Source organism: Nematolebias whitei, chromosome 4 (assembly GCF_014905685.2).
Source record: "Nematolebias whitei isolate Nwh7 chromosome 4, NemWhi1, whole genome shotgun sequence".
Taxonomy (NCBI): domain Eukaryota; kingdom Metazoa; phylum Chordata; class Actinopteri; order Cyprinodontiformes; family Rivulidae; genus Nematolebias; species Nematolebias whitei.
In genome coordinates, this window is record NC_056501.1 from 35,829,318 (window position 1) to 35,835,791 (window position 6,474).

The following is a 6,474-nucleotide window of genomic DNA, read 5'->3' on the forward strand; positions in this document are numbered from 1 at the left end:
GGACCATGTTGCTAAGAAAAACCTCATTGCTAACTGAACCACACAGTTAACAGTATCATGCTGCTAACTGGACCATGTTGCTAAGCTAACTTCACTGTCATCAAAACCACTCTGCCAATAGGAGCTGCTGTAGATTTATTTCTTTTTCACTTTTGGTGCCTTGTTTCTGTATTTTTTTGCATGCTTTGAATAAATCCTAGTTTATGTTAGTTTAGTTTATGTTAGTTTTTGCATTAAGTGTGTAAATTATAGCTGAACTGAACCTATGAGAATTGTGCTGCTGTTGTTCAGTGTATTGCTTTGTACTATTAGTGACTGGCAAATATCTTAGATCTTTTAGGGTACCGTTGGGCATTCGGTTAGCGTATATCTTTGTTGATTTCTTAGATCACAAATTTGCTGTTTCTTTTTACACTTTGTATTTTTGCTGTTTGTTGGATGTAATTGGGACCCTGAGTACACAGTTTTGTTCCACCTCATGTACCGCATGCGATGCGAATGACAACAAAAAACCTTGAATTCTTGAATCCTTGAACATGATTGACCAAGACTGAGAGGATCAAAGTTCTCTTGGTGCTGCTCAAATTTTCAACCTGTAGGAACAGCTTTACCTCATCCTCAGTCCAAACAAATGCTCCTGGATTTATCATTTTGTAATGCAACAGCCTTTTCTCATTTTAGGACTGCATGCATCTTTGTTTAGAGCCCAGCTCAGTGTTGCCAGATAAACATCAAGTACCCCTTTAAGCCCCCTTCCTTTTCAGTGAACATGCACAACACACACCTCATCTTACAACCCCCTCCAAGAAAGCGCACCTCACTCAGCACCTATGATACTTTGTGATAAAATACAATAATTTAAAGTTACTGTGTGATAGTTCTTCTTTTTAGTCTCGCAACCTTGCCTTCCATGGAAACTACAGTGTTACGTTTGTGTGTTTTCTGGCTCCATCTGTTGGGTTTATCATGTCATTTCAGGCGTTGTGCTGAGGAGAAACCTCCAAGCATATCCTAATCAGCAATCAGCCTGCTACCCTTCATAAGGCTGACTCTATTCAGTTCTCCAGTGGCTTGTTGGTCACAAATGGTGATCGAACCCTCTGACTTTGTGTTTTGAAAATATTAGAAATACTAACCTTACCCATCTCCAGCAGAAATCCCCTCATGCTCCTGAATGTACAGGTCCTTCTCAAAAAATTAGCATATTGTGATAAAGGTCATTATTTTCCATAATGTAATGATAAAAATGAAACTTTCATATATTTCAGATTCATTGCACACCAACTGAAATATTTCAAGTCTTTAATTGTTTTAATACTGATGATTATGGCATACAGCTCATGAAAACCCAAAATGCCTGTCTCAAAAAATTAGCATATCATGAAAAGGTTCTCTAAACAAGCTATTAACCTAACCATCTGAATCAACGACGTAACTCTAAACACCTGCAAAAGATTCCTGAGGCTTTTAAAAACTCCCAGCCTTGTTCATTACTCAAAACCGCAATCATGGGTAAGACTGCCGACCTGACTGCTGTCCAGAAGGCCATCATTGACACCCTCAAGCAAGAGGGTAAGACACAGAAAGAAATTGCTGAAGGAATAGGCTGTTCCCAGAGTGCTGTATCAAGGCACCTCAGTGGGAAGTCTGTGGGAAGGGAAAAGTGTGGCAGAAAACGCTGCACAACGAGAAGAGGTGACCGGACCCTGAGGAGGATTGTGGAGAAGGGCCGATTCCAGACCTTGGGGGACCTGCGGAAGCAGTGGACTGAGACTGGAGTAGAAACATCCAGAGCCACCGTGCACAGGCGTGTGCAGGAAATGGGCTACAGGTGCCGCATTCCCCAGGTCAAGCCACTTTTGAACAAGAGACTGCGTCAGAAGCATCTCGCCTGGGACTGCTGCTGAGTGGTCCAAAGTTATGTTCTCTGATTACAGTAAGTTTTGCATTTCCTTTGGAAATCAAGGTCCCAGAGTCTGGAGGAAGAGAGGAGACATAGAGTTCACATTGCTTGAGGTCCAGTGTCAAGTTTCCACAGTCACTGGGGTGTCATGTCAGCTGCTGGTGTTGGTCCACTGTGTTTTATCAAGCGCAGGGTCCATGCAGCTAGCTATCAGGAGATTTTGGAGCACTTCATACTTCCATCTGCTGAAAAGCTTTATGGAGATGAAGATTTCATTTTTCAGCACGACCTGCCACCTGCTCACAGTGCCAAAACCACTGGTAAATGGTTTACTGACCATGGTATTACTGTGCTCAATTGGCCTGCCAACTCTCCTGACCTGAACCCCATAGAGAACCTGTGGGATATTGTGAAGAGAAAGTTGAGAGACGCAAGACCCAACACTCTAGATGAGCTTAAGGCCGCTATCGAAGCATCCTGGGCCTCCATAACACCTCAGCAGTGCCACAGGCTGATTGCCTCCATGCCACGCCGCATTGAAGCAGTCATTCATGCCAAAGGATTCCCGACCAAGTATTGAGTGCATAACTGAACATGATTATTTCAAGGTTGGCGTTTTTTGTATTAAAAACACTTGTCTTTCATTGGTGGGATGAAATATGCTAATTTTTTGGGACAGGCATTTTGGGTTTTCATGAGCTGTGTAGATGAACATATGCATGAGATATATTCATAAATTAAACGGATTCTTTCATTTTTCTGGACCGTATATAATGTGCATTGAATTTAGAAATGTAACGTGAGACGTTAATTATCTTTGACTCACCAACGACAGTGGGTCATTTATTAACAGAATCAAAGTTTAACACATCACACATTTACATTAATTGGCAAAATATGGAAAATAACAACATGGCTAATTTTAGCAAGCTGTACAATTTTGATTGACCACACGGCGGTGGTTGAGAACTTTACACAGACATTTCTAAAATATCTGGAATGATTTCTACCTGATAGAAGAATTTTAAAGATGGAAAGATGACGTTTAGAGGGAGAAAAAGATGGGTGAGGGGGTTTGTTTGTGTCAGCATCAGGACGGCACTCTCCGGGTTTTCTCAGCTTCTTCCCCCAGTACACTTAGGTGGTATAAATCAACTCTTTTACTTGGAGATGTCTCCACTGGTACGAAAGTCCATTCAACGCACCCTTTCAGCGTCTCCGTAGGAACAGCTGTGAATCGTCCGAAGTAGTGACGGTACTTATTCGACACAAATTCACCTCACGAGTGGACTTCACATGAGTGGAGTCCGTCAGAGTTCCACCCAGAGGTGGAAGATGTTATAATCCCATAAGACTCGGAAGAGCTCTGTGGTCATGTCAGGATCTTCCTGTTTCCCAGCACCGGAGCTGCAACGACTGAAGCCGGAGCCTGAAGCGACTGGACTTCTGCAAACTCTCCACCCGACTTCAACTGGACTCGACTCCAAACTCGACTAGGTTGAACTAGGAAGTACCGACATTTTAAAGGGCTCTATTTCCGGTTCATTTGGGAGTTTCTGATTGGTCAATATCGACCAGACAGGGGTGTGTTTTGTGACGTAAGAGGTCACTAGGAGTCAGAAAAACAGCAAGAATGTTATGGAACAGATTGAAAATGTTTAAGAGACAGAGAGAGAGATGTTTGGACGAGTTGGCGGAAAACAGGTGCCAACAGGTGCCAGCTTCTCTATTTACGTCTGAGAGTATTTAAAAACATGACAGCTCGTTCCAACACTTGTCTGCGTTTGACTCCAACCTTGGACCAACTTACCCTTGCTCATTCAAAGACAGAAAAATCAGAAAATGCATAATTACTCTGTAACAGACCTTAACATGAATTCTAACTTTGCATGAGGATTAAAAATCATTATTACTGTTTCACAGTTAATTAAAATGATTAGTTCACTGCAGCATCTAAAATGGTTTGAACTGAAAACACTTTGATTATCCAACATTTGTAAAATAGTAATGATAATAGAAAAGAGAGTGTTCTTTCACTTGAATTTTCAAGAAAGAAAGTCTCAGGATGGGTCAACCTGTATTTCTGGATTCAAATCAATGAAATGACAGTTTCTGTCCCACAAGGTGCCTAAGGTCAAAGTTTTGACATCAGGCCTAGTTCACTACAGCTGTGTAGTGAACTTAATCTGGGGTCAAGACTAAGCCTAAGGTCAAAACTCTTGACCTTAAGAACCTTGTGGGACAGAAACTGTCATTTCATTGATTTGAATCCAGAGATACAGGTTCACCCATCCTGAGACTCTCTTTCTTGATAATCAAGTGAAAGAACACTCTCTTTTTTATTATCATTACTATTTTACAGATGTTGATAATCAAAGTGTCTTAGTTCAAACCATTTTAGATGTTGCAGTGAACTAATCAATTTTATTAACTGTGTAATGATTTTTAATTCTCATGCAAGTGTGCGTTCCAGGGTCAGGAGTCGAAGCAGACATGCGTTGGAACAACTGTCTTGTTTATATCCTCTCAGACGTCAACAGGGGAGTTTTGGCACCTGTTTCTGAAACTCGCCAAAACAAAACTCTCTCTGTCTGTGAGAACATTTCTGATCTGTTCCATAACAATTCTTGCTGCATTCTAACCTTTTACGTCACAAAACACACCCCGTCTGGTCGGTTCTGGCCAATGGGAATACTCCCAGATGAACCGGGAAAAGAGCTCTTTAAAATGTCGGTACTTCCTGGTCTAACCAGTTCTGTGAGGGTTCTACTCGGTTCGGTTGAGTTCAGTTCTGTTCAGTTCTGTGCGGAGAAGCCCAGTTCTGGGAGCCGGGAAGATCCTGACATGACAACAGAGCTCTTCCGAGTTTCATGGGATTATAACATCTTCACTGAGGTGAGCTGTAACGGACAGAATCTCGCCGCTACTCCGGACGAGTAACAGCATCCTACGGAGACGCTGAATGGGTGCGTTAAACGGAATCTCGCCTGAGACATCTCCAGGTAAAAGAGTCGATTTCACCACCTAAGTGTACTGTAAGGAAGAAGCTGAAGAAAGCCCGGAGAGTGCCGTTCTGTCAACACTCCCTCAAACACCATCTTACTCCCTCTAAACTTCTTTCCCATCTTTAAACTCTTCTATCAAGTAGATATTCTTCCAGATATTTAGAAATGTCTGTGTAAAGTGCTCATCCACCGCCGTGTGGGTAAAAGATCATAGTTGTACAGTTTTCATAAATGTCTGTGGTGACGCAACGGAAAAATCATGGCCGTATGATTTTTCCTGATTGATTGCTTATGTTGTTATTTTCATAATTTGCCAAATTAATGTAAATGTTTGATGTTAAACTTTGATTCTGTAAATAAATGACCGTATTCATTTTGATGGGTCAAAGATAAATGACGTCTCACGTTTGCATTTCATTAAATTCAATGCACGTTTTATTCAGTTCAGAAAAATGAGGAATCCGTGTTAATTGATGAATATATCTGAGCATCTGTTCATCTACAGCTGTATGCCATAATCATCAGTATTAAAACAATTAAAGACCTGAAATATTTCAGTTGGTGTGCAATGAATGTGAAATATATGAAAGTTTCATTTTTATCATTACATTATGGAAAATAATGACCTTTATCACAATATGCTAATTTTTTGAGAAGGACCTGTACCTCTGTTCATTGAAATCCTTGGAAACTCCTTGCCTGCTCCACACCCGTAACATATTGGTAAGTTGTGAGAATTGGTTTCAGCTTTGGGTGGCACGATGGCACAGTGGTAGAGCTGCTGCCTCTCAGCAAGAAGATCCAATCCTGGCCAGGGGGCCTTTCTGGGTGAAGTTTGCATGTTCTCTCCGTGCTGCGTGGGATTTCTCCAGATACTCCGGTTTCCTCCCACAGACCAAAGACATGCATGTTAGGCTGATTGGTAACTCTAAATTGTCCCTAGGTGTGAGTGAGAGAGTGAATGTTTTTTTGTCTTGTTTGTCTCTATTTGTCCACCTCTTGCACAGTGATGCCTGGGCATGGACACCAGTGACCCCTGCGACCCAAAAAGGAAGAAGCGGGTAAAAATAATGGATGGATGGATGGATGGATGGATGGGTGATGATGGATGGATGGGTGATGGCTGGATGGATGAGTGATGATGGGTGATGGATGGGTGATGATGAATGAATGGTTGGATGGATGGATGATGGAAGGATGGATGGGTGATGATGGATGGATGAATGAATGGTTGGATGGATGGGTGTTCTAGAATTGTGCTGCTCAAGGTGGCTGCATGTTGGAGCAGCTCTGTTACATTCATTCTGAGATTTTGCTTTTGGAAACATTAATTCCTCTTTTTCTTGATGTAAAGCACATTTTTTGGATGATTGTTTCCTCTGGTATCAGATGCTGTGCAGCTGGAAGGATTTTTACTGAAACTTTTTTAGTTTTGGACATTTGTTATGATGCGTAACCATGGCAACAAGGCAGTTTTCTACACCCAACAGCAGCTGATTAACATCTCAAAAGCTCAAATAATATCTCAACTACAGCCCCAAATCTCAAATGAGTTGAAAGGATGTT